The sequence below is a fragment of the Aplysia californica genome, unplaced genomic scaffold (assembly GCF_000002075.1).
Source record: "Aplysia californica isolate F4 #8 unplaced genomic scaffold, AplCal3.0 scaffold00125, whole genome shotgun sequence".
Lineage (NCBI taxonomy): Eukaryota > Metazoa > Mollusca > Gastropoda > Aplysiida > Aplysiidae > Aplysia > Aplysia californica.
The window spans coordinates 1,153,349-1,167,367 of NW_004797395.1; the positions used below are offsets into that span (position 1 = coordinate 1,153,349).

The 14,019-nt window shown below is 40.2% G+C and overlaps 1 long non-coding RNA gene across 1 annotated transcript; it reads right to left on the reverse strand.

The window, feature by feature from the left end:
* Positions 1–6,963: 6,963 nt before the first annotated feature.
* On the reverse strand, positions 6,964–11,557 carry LOC118477523. The gene is made up of 3 exons (XR_004858436.1): positions 11,328–11,557; positions 9,090–9,318; positions 6,964–7,325 (listed from the first exon to the last, which is right to left on the reverse strand). It is a non-coding gene; the product is annotated as an uncharacterized LOC118477523 (long non-coding RNA).
* Between the last annotated feature and the right edge of the window lie 2,462 nt (positions 11,558–14,019).

Below are 14,019 nucleotides of genomic sequence, written 5' to 3' on the forward strand. Positions count from 1 at the left end.
GGCTGCTTCTAGCATAGGCCTGCTACTACTGATTCTAGACAGGGAATCTAGATCTAGCTATCACCTGCACTATTACAGTCAAATATATGGTAATGTTTTGTCAGTCAGTTCATCCCAATTGCCATAGCTGCACGTATTAATAGCAGTGGCGGTGGGTGGACCAAGATATGAGTGGGGCTTAGGTTTTTTCCTCTTCTTTACCACCAAAAAGCAAGCATTAAGACCCACGGCGAGCCACGGCATTTTGAGAACCGTTCAAACGAGAAGATTTGCTGTTGTCTTCCCTCTCTCTCTCTCTCTCTCTCCCTCCGGGGTTCCTCTCAGTGGCGGTGGATGGACCAAAATTTGGGTGGGGCTTAGGTTGCTTCCTCTTCTTTACCACCAAATAACATGCAATAAGACCCACGGCGAGCCACGGCATTTTGAGAACCGTTCAAACGAGAAGATTTGCTGTTGTCTTCCATCTCTTTAATTGTTCTAAGTTAAATTCTTCTGGACGACAGGGACGAAGCCGCTTCACTTCCAAATTTCTCTTATTAATTTTCATCTGATAAAAACGTTTCCTCAATAGGCCTAGCGGTTTGATGTAATTAATAAATGTTAAATCTCAGTGGTACTCACACAAACATGTACACACAACACTCCAAACATCGTCTATCAGCTGCATAACTCTCCTAACAAATATTTCTTTATCCTTTCTGACTCTCTGTCTTGCATAACCTCACTCACAAACTAAACACTCCTACACCCAAAAATAGTTAGGCTACAACAGAAAATTTACACAATATCCGAGACAGAAAAAAACTTCATGTTCGCATGGATGCCTAGCCATGTGGGCATCCGAGGAAATGAGCAGGTAGACGACCTGGCGAAGAAAGCCTCATCCCTTCTGCTGGGATCAACGACAAACACTCTCCCACAGACTGACTTTAGAAAAAAAGTTAAAAAGTACACCTCCAGTCTGCGGGAGAGCCACTGGGGAAAACAGAAAAATAATAAACTGTATATTATAAAACCCAAACTGGAACAGCGAAATCCTTCGGACCTCTCCAAAAGAGACGAAGTCATTTTTACTCGATTGCGCATCGGACACACGGCCCTGACCCACAAATACCTCCTACAGGGAGATGAGAAGAGAAGCCGTTCTGTGTCGGATGCGACACAGATTTTTACCATTAGACACATCTTAACCGAATGTCTGGACTTTGGAGAGATCCGAAGGAAATATCATAAATGCAAGAAATTGCAAGACATTTTTTCCGTCGTTGATCCCAGCAGAATTTTGAAGTTTATGAAGGCCACTGGCCTTTATGGCAAATTATAAAGTGAAATTGTACTACTTAAAATGTTTATGTTAACTAGAAAAATTGTTTTGTATTGAAAAATATATATATATTTACACTGATTTTTAAACATTTAAACATTTTAAGATTTAACTACTGACCCGAGCCAGCCGTACAGTAAACTATTGAGAACAAAACTAACTTGTGTTTCGCGCGCTCATATGACCTTATGCAGTTGCGAGCGCCGTTAAACCCTATACTAAACAAACTAAACAAACTATAACCGAAGCCATGAACTTATTAAGAGAGAATAAAAATTAAATGGACTAGTAGGCCTCTTTTATGGCCATTTTCGTATTTTTATGGCTTGGTTTATTTTCTTACTTTATTCCAATCCCTGTCCTTGATTCAAAACATGTTAAGTTACTAAACATAATTATCTATTTTAGTTTTAGTAGAGGTTTTACGGTGCTCGCAACTGCATAAGGTCATGTGAGCGCCAGAAGATTAGAGGTGTTACAAGAGAGTAAAAAAAAAAAGAAGGGGAGATAAGGACGATAGATGTTTCATAGGAAAGAAGAAGCAGACCACACCAGAGCACCCACCAACCACCCACAAACATAATTATCTGCAACGTAAAACACTTTCAATTGGTAAGAAAAAAATCAAAATTAACAGCTGAAAATTCACTGCAATTCTAAAACACTACAATGAAACAGCTTCAGTGAACAGAGTACTCCAACAAAACTTATACTGTTGAACACTTTGAACTGGGAAGAATGAATGAAATACTGCCGAATTTTTCTAAAAACTGCAATTCGACAAAACCAAAACGACATAAAGGTTTAATTAAAGAATTCTAAGTGAAGTACATCATTTTTTTTTTCGAACGGGGGTGCCACTGACTGAAGTGTCTTTAGGCCATTCCCAAAGGGGGGGGGGGGGGGGGGGACATCTCTCCTTCATGCACAATAGAATTATAAATGGGCTGATTCATCAATGTCACTCTCATAACTATGCCTGGTGTACAACAGGGAACTGCTGCCTTTTCTTTCCTAATCCTTGCTATTGTCATTGTCCTCTATTTCTTTTGTATGCTTGTCACACTCTTGTGACGTACTATTTCCGGGGTGCCTTGATAGTCGAAGCGGGCTTTGTGCTGTTGAAGCTAGAGAGGTGAGCAGAGCGAGTCTGATTCGCTGTAAGACCTTTTAAATTTTCTGTTGACATCCAGCCCTTGGCGCTCATATGACCTCATGCAGTCGCGAGCGCCGTAAAACCTCTACTAAAACTAAAACAAACCAAAAAAAAAAGAAAATCACATCCAGGCGTGAATTTCGTATTGGACTATTCTGGATCTTTCAACACTCACGATAGGCGATTGCTACGCAACCGTTATTTGTTAACTGACACAACTGTATTACCGATGTCATCTTGAGCCTCGAAAGCTCTTCCTCGAACAGGATCTATTGCTGAGGACCGAGAGGGTGGGGGAAGAAAGAGAGAGAGAGAGAGAGAGAGAGAGAGAGAGAGAGAGAGAGAGGGGGGGGGAGGGAGAGAAACAGAGAGGGAAAGAGAAAGAAAGAGAGAGAGAGAGAGAGAGAGAGAGAGAGAGACAGAGAGAGAGACAGAGAGAGAGACAGAGAGAGAGAGAGATGGGTTAGGACAATCGTTCGCCGTTACTGCAACAACATAATAAGATAAGATAGTACTTTATTTTCCCAGAGGGAACTTTTCCTTGGCTGTACAGGACCGTAAAAACACATGCAGGTATACATAAAAAATTTAGATTATATATATATTACTCTCATTAAAATTCAATATGAAAGGAGAAGTAAAGCTGACAAATGTACATTTACACCAAATGCATCATTCAACCACATGCAGGAATTTGAATACTAGACCATTGGAGTTACATTTGTATATACAGATACATAGGGCCTACTCTAAGAGCACACATCTATGCTCATTTTGACAAAAGCTTTATGCGAGATAGTACAAAACTTCTTTTACATCTTTCTTTCTTTGTTTTTGGAGGTACATATCTGCCGCTGCGTGATCTTACAATTTGTGAGGAAAAGGGGTGTTATGGGTCGTTTTTAATGCTTTTGATCTTTTTTATACGTGTGGTGTTATACATTTCATTCTTTCTATTAAAATCATATCCAGAGATCTTGCTGGCTTTCTTAATGGTTATGTCAAATTTTTCTTTACCTTTCACCATACAATTCCCACCCCAGCAGCAAATACAAAATAATAGCACACTTCCAATCATAGAATGGTAAAAAAGGGACATAATCTTATTGTCAACACGGAAACTTTTTAATTTCCTTAAAAGAAACATTCTTTGATTTACGTTTTTATGCACAAGAGCCTCGTGGGGATGCCAGTCAAGTTTGTTGTCGACTGTTACACCAAGATACTTGTTAGAACTTATCACCTTCACCTCTTCATCTTTAATAAATAGTGGTTGCAATTGTTCTTTTTATACTCTAAAGTCTATTATCAATTCCTTTGTCTTTTTTACTTTTAGTAAAAGGAAGTGGTTATCACACCAATTTGTAAATAGATTCACAGCGTCCCTGTATTCATTCTCATTTGCTGTTATAAGGCCTTGTAGAATGGAATCATCCGCAAATTTTATTAGTTTTATGGGTTTTTTTATCAAAAGTACAGTCGTTGGTGTAGAGCGTAAACAAGACAGGGGAGATTACACAGCCTTGGGGCGCACCGGTGTTCGTGAATATTAGGTCGGATTTTACACCATTTAATTTACATATTGAGGTCGATTGGTTAAGAACTCAGGAATCCAAGTTATAATGTTCTTGTTTATGTTCATGTTAATTAATTTTGAAACCATTATGTGCGGTTGGATTGTGTTGAATGCGGATGAAAAATCAGCAAAAAGTATCCTGCAGTAATTTCTTGGTGTGTCTATGTGTTTGTAGATGTTATCTAATGCACAGCTGATGGTCACACGAAGCGACACAATACCATTATAAAGAAAAAATTCGAAGACAAGATGTGAGGCAAAAGGGTATAAATTGAACAAAGACAAATGAAGACCGATAACATCAAGGTATAAGTAGATAAGATAAGATAAGATCAGATCAGATCAGATAAGACAAGATAAGATAATACTTTATCATCCCAGAGGAAAATTTTTCTTGGCTATACACGACCGTAAAGACACATGCAGGTATACATAAAAATTTAAACTATATATTATTTCTCTCATTAAAATTTCTAATTTTTTAAAATAATATGAAAGGAAAATTAAAAGCAGACAAAATGTACATTTCACTTGAGGTGCATCATTCAACCTCACGAAAGAATTTGATTATAAGACCTTTAGAGTTATTTATAGATACATACTTGAAAGAGCAATGCACATTGATGCTTATTCTGACAACAGCCTTATGCTAGATGGTAAAAAAAAACCCAACAACTTTTTAATATCTTTCTTTCTTTGTTTTTCAAGTCATCTCTATTCTAACAAAAACATGCTAGATTTATATTAATGCAGTTTCTTTCAACTTTTGAATCGTACACTTTCTGATTACTTTGCTTATATTTACGTTATGATAGTTTTGTTTGGGGCTTGTTTCGCGGAGGGAGACACACGGATAGCACAACTTGTAAATTAGCGTGGCTGAAAGTAAAGGAAAACAATCCAGATTTTCCCCAATTCTCAATCTGACTTCGACGGGCATGAAAATGTTTTCATGTGAGACTCTAGAATGGACCCTCTTGTTCAATTGACGGGCCCTTTGAACTTTGTTGGTACGGACGTATTTCGCCAGCTGATGTCAGTATGGTATAAAAAAAATTATTACACTCGTTGTGGTGTTAGACCATGATTTATCCTACTTGTGAAATTGCAAGTTGTAATCACTCGTTGAAACGCATGATTACAACTTGGCAATTTCACTCGTAGGATAAATCATGATCTTACACCACAACCACTGACCTAAAAAGATATGGACTGCGCGCGCCGTGGAAAACCCGTAACTAACCGGCCGCCATCTTGAATAGGCCAACTCTGCGAGCGCCGCACGCTCAGTAGTGAGAATTTAATAGTAATAATAGACTTTATTAGAGGCACTGGGTGGGGGTTGAGGCAAAAAACAACAACAAGCGGGCATAAACGTCTTTGTAAACAGATATATTGGGATGGGACCACTTTGACAAGTCGTTTAGATATTTAGATATTTGGTATCGATGTGCAAGAAAATAAAAGGATTTATTCACAATATATGACTAGTGAATAGAATCATGTCTAACTCTAACAGAGAGATAAAGAGAGAGAAAGAAGGGTAGCATGGCTACAGTCAAGATGGAAAGCATTAACAAAACACAAGAAAACGAAGATCATTAAGCTGTGGACCTTGAGACTGGTGCATTTGGGGGGGGTTTTTGGTGTTTGAGTTTGAGTTTGTTGTTAAAATTAGCAAGTGTTTTACGGCGCTCGCATATGACTTCTATGAGCGCCCGGGACCCACCAATAGTTTTCAGTTGGTAGAAATTTTGATTTTTGCTCGGGTTGCAGCTGAGGCCTACTCTTCTTTTTTTATTTTGGACCACCAAGGGATCTTTAACGTGTCCTTGCACACAGGGCCTCCGAGATTTTTGGCCCTTGTCCGAGAAGGCTAGGTGTAGTGTGGATCTTATCTAAAACAAGATCTGGGGTTTGGCTGAAAGACAGCAGTAAGACGGAGCCAAAAAGAAGCAGTAGAAAAGACTGTAGAAAGTTTCAGGAGCCAAAAGGCGGTAAGGGCAGAAAGTGGAGATGAAAGCAGACGACAACACGTTGTTAGAGAGCAGGAAAGAATGAGAGAGGAGAAAATTTTGTCGCTACCCAGATTCGAACCCGGGACCTATTGAATGAGAGGCGAACACCATATAACCTCTGAGGCGACGAGAGCCCCATTGTAAGTCTAAGTCAAAATGGCAACGCAGACTCTGAGGAGCAAGTAAAGAAGAAAAGAAAGAAGAAGAAAAGAATAACCGTGAACATGTTTAACTCTGTCATCTTCAGCAGATTTTTATTCAGAAAGACAATGATCACAATGCATGTACGAACAATATTCACGCACGCGACACACACTCACACACACACAGCCACACCCATCCACACAATGAGATGAGCAACATAACATGTATGATGTAGAAGGTATGCACAAAATAACAATCAATTGAACCACAGCGAGTATCGCCAAGCTTTTCAGCACGCATAAATGCATGTACGAACAATATTCACGAACACGACACACACACACACACACACACACACACACACACATCTACTTGCTTATCACATGCGCACACTCACACATCGTTACAAAATGAGAACATACACATACATAATAAATCTAGCTGAGCACCCGGCTTTGCTCGGGGTCACACACACACACACACACACACACACACACACACACACACACACACACACACACACACACACACACACACACACACACACACACACACACACACACACACACACACACACACACACACACATACACAATCAGAACTAGAGTGAAACACACCATATATATATATATATATATATATATATATATATATATATATATATATATATATAAGATAATAATAATAATAATGAAGATAATTTCTAGAACGCCCACTCCCGTGTAAACACAGCTCTAGGCGCTTACATAACTGCATGAACGAACAATATTCACGCACGCCACACACACACACACAATGAGAACCACAGCCAGTATCGCCAAGTTTTTCAGCACGCATACATGTATACAATGTATGAACAATATTCACGCACGCGACACACACACACACCAACGTCTACTTGCTTATATCACACGCGCACGCTTACACATCGTTACAAAATGAGCACATACACATACAGTCGCATAACTATGGTCGTCACTGATGACTGAAGATGGACCCACACTCTCTCCAGCCTCCTCTTGATCAGCACTGGAAGTAGCTTCTGGCTGAGCCACGGAGTGACGGTTCTGCGTTCAGCATGACGCCTTGGCTTTACAGTACAGGTGTCTGCAAACAAACAATTTTAAATGTGTTTAGGGGCTGTTCAAATAATATAATCTTACATCTTTTTGGGGACTTTTTGCACCCCCCCCCCCCTTTCACTTTTCTTACATTTGTTTCACGACGCTTAAAGCCTGTTCATTTGCCTTCCTTGAGGTGAAAAAAAGCCTATCTACACTAGAAGTCGAAATATTTGCGATTGAAGAAGGTCAGGGTTGCCTGGTTTCAGAGGTAAAATTAGCGAGAAACTGGCCACCAAAGTTTGGTAACTTCCATAGCTTGAGTACTTGCAAAATGAATATTTTAATTTTTTGGTGTGCCTTTAATCAATGCTTTTCTGCAAAATCCGCACTTAAATGTGTTTTAAAATCAACATAAAAGGTGCTGAGCCAAAAAAAAATTGGGGGGGGGGGGAACCATTTCCAAACAGGCTATAAAATGCTTACTTCTCGGATTTCACTAGTTCGCTTATATTATAGCAATAATAATAAGTGTCACGACGTGGTGGAATTAGGCGCCCATCAATTTTTGGGCATATACTGGAGTTATTGGTATCATCTTAAAGCCTGTCAACTTGCTTTGCTTTCGATGAAAAAAAATATGCCAATTATCTCGGATACAAAGTCGAGATTTTTGCGATTAAACTTTAGTAATTAGTTATTTCCTTAGCTCGAGAGCCCATGGAAACTTATAATTCACATCTTTTATGCCTTTAATCAACATTTTTCAGTAAAATCCACACAGAAATATTTTATGTTCTTTAATGGGCATGCATGAAAGGCGTTGAGCCAAAAGACAAAAACTCAATAAAAATTCACAAATCGGAGGAAAAATGCCAGTTTCTTCTCTTTCGTTATTTTGACGGGCGCCTGATTTCACCACCCTGACTCACATGTATTCATATCGCGCAAATCCCTGTTACAATCATTGTTCTTTGTGCTTTACATAATATTCATGAAAAATATATGCATACATACATACATGCACACATAAAAATATATCAATGTCCCCCCTGGTCAGACCCCGTAAGCGCCAGAGAGATAATTTTCCAGGAGAAGGAAAAAACTGATTTACTAAATGTTAAAACGTTACTTCAATTTCGCTTAAAACCATTCAATACGATGTAACTAAATCAGGGTTAGTTAATTTTTAAGACGTAAAAAACCCAAGGAACCAAGAACAGAAAAAACAATAATCCTGAATGCGTATACCGTTCACATCGGTGTACGAATAAGTCCAAAACACAACGAAAATTGGGCCGATTAGGCAGAGTATAGATTGATGAATTTACACAAATGAATATTACGCCAAGATTTCACTTTATATTTCACAGTTATCAAACAACTAAACCTATGCTCGTAAATTTCCAGCATTTATGAATTTTTTTCCGATTATAAAGATCGAGACATGAGTTTTAATATAATTTATCCAATTACTAGATATGTAAACTGGCCCTCCTTCCCTGCATCATTAGTATGAACAGAACAACCAAGTTGACGTGACCTTTCCAGGGGGGGGGGCGCACAGTTAAATATGTCGACCAATGAGGTGGCACACGATCATGATCATGCACTCTCAGCTTACACTCTCATTACTCACTTACTAGACGAGTCTGAATAAATAAAACATTTTTTCTGACCCGAGTCTGAACAGCTAAAACCCATTTTCAGACTCGAGTCCGAATAAATAAAAAGTCTGATCGCATTCGAGTCCTAAATAGAACTAGGTGGCCTTTAGAAATAGTGTTTCTCATTGAAGCAGAAAGCATACCTTCTGGAGATGGGGTGGAAAATCAAACAGGGTGGGGGCAGCATCAGGTCTCAATCGAACAGGGTGGGTGCAGCATCAGGTCTCAATCGAACAGTCTGGTCTGTTCTGTCAAAACACTTGTCATCGAAGTGAGCAGAGCAAATCACCGTATTCCTGGTGGGCTGAAAATCCTTCCCTCCTCATGTTTGCCAACCACCTCTTTGATCTGTCTGGATCTCCAAGTGGGAACCTGGAAGCAGATGTATGTATGTGTTCACTTTTATGTGTACATATATCCAACATCTAAGTTAATAAACGTGTCACAGCATGGTGGAATCAGGCGCTCGTCGATTTTCGGAATAAGACAACGTCATGGGAGTCAAATCCTAGGAGGTTTATCAAGAGCTATTCAGAACGCAGCGTTTCAAATAGCATGGGAGATATTCAGAACGCGGCGTTACAAATAGCACCTGGAAAACAAAATTTCGATTAAAATTAAAATTGCCAAACAGGCAGAAAAATGCCAGGTTATTCAATATCATAATTATGACGAGTGCCTGATTTCGCCACGATGCCTCACAAAGTATTGTTTCAATAGTGTGTGACATTTTGCGTCTTAACAGAGGGTCAGTAAGGCACCTTTTGGTTTCGTATGAAATACAAATTTATACAGGCATTGCAAGCTAAAATTTCATTTACAATTCAGCCATCCTTATTAAATACGGCTACCCTAGCAGTCTAGTCGTCATAAAGTACGGCTAGCCTCTTCCATTAAAAAAGAAAAAAGGAGATTAATTGAATATGATATTTATTTATTTCGCAAACGAATAAGAGAGTTATGATTTAAAAAGCGGTGTAGAATTAAATATTACCGAACTTTTGCGTATTGATCGGCCAATTGAGGAATCTTTGTCCTACTTTTTGCCGATCCGATTGGCCACTCACTGCGCATGACAGCCTAATTTTCCTTAAGCACTAGATTCTAGGGGAAGATTGAAGAATACCGGACCACTCGTATACATTATCTGTAAATCACAGTGGACCTAGAAAAATCTGAAACGCAGAAAATTGAACACTTGTGGCACAATCTGAAAGGGTGGATAAAGGCTCCATGCCATAAGAAATCAAGTCTAAAGTTCATCACTTCACTAGGGAAGGCCTACTACACCGTTGCTCATGTAGGTGCAGAGCTCTCATTCATAGGCCAGAAATTGCCACGGAATAGAAGAAGGTCAGTGCAAAAGATTTTTAGAGTAGAGATCTAGATCTAGAATCTAAGATAGCCTGTACACATTTATAATACGAAGTGTATACAGACCCGGTAACCGGGAACAAAGTCACGAAGTATACAGACCCGGTAGGGGAACTCTTTTATGATTTCAGAAAGTTTCAGCGCCCAGACCCGGTAGTGTGTGTGTGTGTGTGTGTGTGTGTGTGTGTGTGTGTGTGTGTGTGTGTGTGTGTGTGTGTGTGTGTGTGTGTGTGTGTGTGTGTGTGTGTGTGTGTGTGTGTGTGTGTGTGAGCGAGAGAGAGAGAGAGGAGAGAAGTGCTAGCAAAATGTATATTATGACATGCCCCAGTTGGCAGGATGGAACGAGAGGAAGATAGAGTGGGAAATAGGTGGGGAGAAAGAAAGACAGAGACAAACAAAGAAAAAGAGAATGCGAGCGATACACAGAGAGAGAGAGAGAGAGAGAGAGAGAGAGAGAGAGAGAGAGAGAGAGAGAGAGAGAGAGAGAGAGAGAGAGAGAGAGAGAGAGAGAGAGAGAGAGAGAGAGAGAGAGGCAGAGAAATAGGGAGGGCACTGCTCGATTGAAATTATGACATTGTTGTTTTCTTCAAATTGTGATTCCTCCAACTCCAAAACGTAGGAAAAACGATCGTTCATCGAAAAGGCATCCGCAATCTTCATTTAGATCTAGATCTAGATCTAAGCTAGCCTCGAAACTAGATCAATGATTTATGTCTGTCTGTCTAGATCTAGACCTAGACCATAGAATAGAGATCTAGATATAGGTCTAGATCTAGAAGAAGTCTACCTTAGTGTAGAATTCTGTGGTCTACCCTGAGCCAAGAGGGCGCTGAAACTTTCCGAAATCACAAAAGAGTTCCCCTACGGGTCTGTATACTTTGTGACTTTGTTCCCGGTTACCGGGTCTGTATACATTCCCTTTATAATAACACACACACACAACAGTAGACTACACACACATACACAACAGTAGTAGGAGAGCAATATGCCTCAAAAGTTTTACTTACTTGTGAAAAGTAAAGCCTCTCTTCTCTTCCTCGGTGTTCCTCGACTAGAACACTTCCAAGCAGTGCACCCGGGCATCTTACACGTGCAAAAATAATAATTTAGAAGACGAAAACAGCACAGCAACAGTAACTTGAGTGCCTGAGGCTAAAGAGGCCAGTGGAAAGTGAACTGGTAACTTCGCCCGTCAGCTGTGACCTGGCCTTTCCAATGTGGCGGCTGGGGCACTTCCGCCAGTCAACAGGGCAGCGCTCTTAAAGCCTGTATTGAAAACGAGGCGCGCGCAGTCCATATAGTTTTAGGTCAGTGACCACAACTCATGTAATAAATTATTTATTTCCATCACGCAGAAAGTGGGATTAGCACTCCCCGTTTCTCACATATTTTGTATACGCATATTATGGCCTACGTCACAGCTCACCAATGACACCCTTTAGTGGCAAAACTTGTTCCAAAAATTAATTTTATTATGAACACTTGTTTGCACTAAAGGTTTTCAAAACATGCGTTCAATAAGCACAATGTCGTGATTAGAAAAACCTGACAGACTTGCTTTTAAAAGCGATTTTGCCCCAGCTGTAAACCTTATTTTAGAATCTGTAAAAACCACCCACTTTATATTTTTTAATTAGTATTTATTGACAGGGGCGGTTTGTTAACTAGGCAAGACCGGCGGTGCCGGTCACAATTTTGTCAACTGGACTGATGACAAGAGATCTATTGCTGATGATGTTTTCATTCAGTTTTAAGTAAATCCGAATAAACGTGTATCAACATTCAAAGAGCACCTTGCCGATTTGAAGGCGTTCAAATAGACAAGTGGGATTCACTGCGGTTTTGTTGCGACAGAGCCTCATTCACAGTGGCGTCGCGTGGGTTGCAGACAAGGTGGTGCATAATTGGAAAGTGAGCAAAAGGGCAATACGTTTAGTAGCTACTATTTAAATTTCTAGATCAAGTCAATTAGAATCTGCAGGATATCCCGTAATCTAGATCTATCGATATTTACAACTGTTTCTAGATGAAATCGCATAAAAGCTGCAATAAAGTGAAACAATACTAACAACTCACTAAGCTCACAATCTGAGAAGATTTAAAGATTTCTAATTACTTCGTGCAGCACCAGGACTTGCTACACAATAGAGGGAGACAACAGTTTCGATACCCATTCTTCATTGAGTTACCGTAGACTCTACCAGAGTAGTAGATGGGCTCGCGGAAACTTGGATCAAATTTTTAGCTTGTACCAAATTTGTGCCGCGAAGAGCAGTTTCATGCATCTTTCTCCTCGTGCGGGAAGGACGATGCCTACATTTCTCTATAGTGACAAAAATAACTTTGGTGCAAAGATATTGCTTGCTCCCAGCAGACACTACCGCAACCGGTGCGACGAGCATAAACCATCCTCGCCGTCTGTCTCTTCACTGGCGCAGCCAGCGGGTGACGGATCGCAAGGATTTAGTTGTAGATCGAGAGCACTGACTGTTTTAGAACAATTGGAAAAGGGAGGGGGTGTGTGAAGGCCAAGGTTAGGTGGAGTGCTTGCACCAATTGCACCAATGGCGCCCCGCCACTGCTCATTCCTGTTTGTTTATCGCACCGCCTCGTAACTTTAAATCGTCTCCCGTCAAGCCGTCACGTCGCGGAACTTCGTACGAGGATAAAAGGTCACAGCGGGAACAACGATGACGTCAGTCCACTGGGCAAATCCGTCGACTGTCCTAAGAGCGAATATAGCATCCACTGATTGCCAAATTAGCCTCCATTTTGCTTACAAAATCAGTAATGAGACTGTCTTGAGTCTTGAGCAGCACAGACATATGAAATATTTTATTAGCAATACATGTACTTCTCATTAAGCCTTTCTCTAACTATCACCAGAACATTTGTTGTCAGCGTGGGACTAATTTTTTTTTGTTTATTGAATTTTTAGCCACCCATAGTTCCTGTTTGGTGACTATTCTTCGCTTTCTCTCCACTAATAACGTGCCTGGCCCATATGAGTCTAGCCGGCGAAAAGAGGAGTCGTCTAGTGAAGATACATAAGGAGAATTACAACGAGGCGCGATAGGCTCTCGGCTGTCAGAGTCTGGGCCGAAAACAACAGGCCTACCCCCCTCCCTTCCCTCCCCTTATCCACCGTCACCCCAGCTAGACACCAAGTTCTATAATTAGCATTTGAAACGCTTCCCTTCTTTGTTACATCAGTGTTCTGGGAACTGAAAAGGGTGATGAAGAACGTTTGATTACATAATGATGGAAAACTGTTGTGTGCTAACTTTGTCCAGGTTTGTATAGTATCTGATTGTAAACGAAATCTGCATGGGACAGCGTCATTGTACTGTTCTTATTAAATATTTACAGGTCGAATGCATGTCGATATTGTGTGTGGGTGTGTAGAAAATAAAGTCTTTGTTTAAAGTACCGCGCTTCTCATTTTCAGTGTTTTTTAGTATAGACTCTAGTATAGACTCTAGTAGTGTTTCTTTTTCTATGCCGTTCAAGTCAGTTTCTATCAACTCAGTAACTTCCATCATACATTAATCATAATATTGTTTCTTGACACTACCATATTTCAGCTCTTTCACATTATATTAAAATGTTTACACTGGTGTGTGTGTGTGAGTGGGGGAGGGGGTGGGGATGGCGAAAGTAGGGGTATAAAATGAGGAGAGAGAGAGAGAGAGAGAGAGA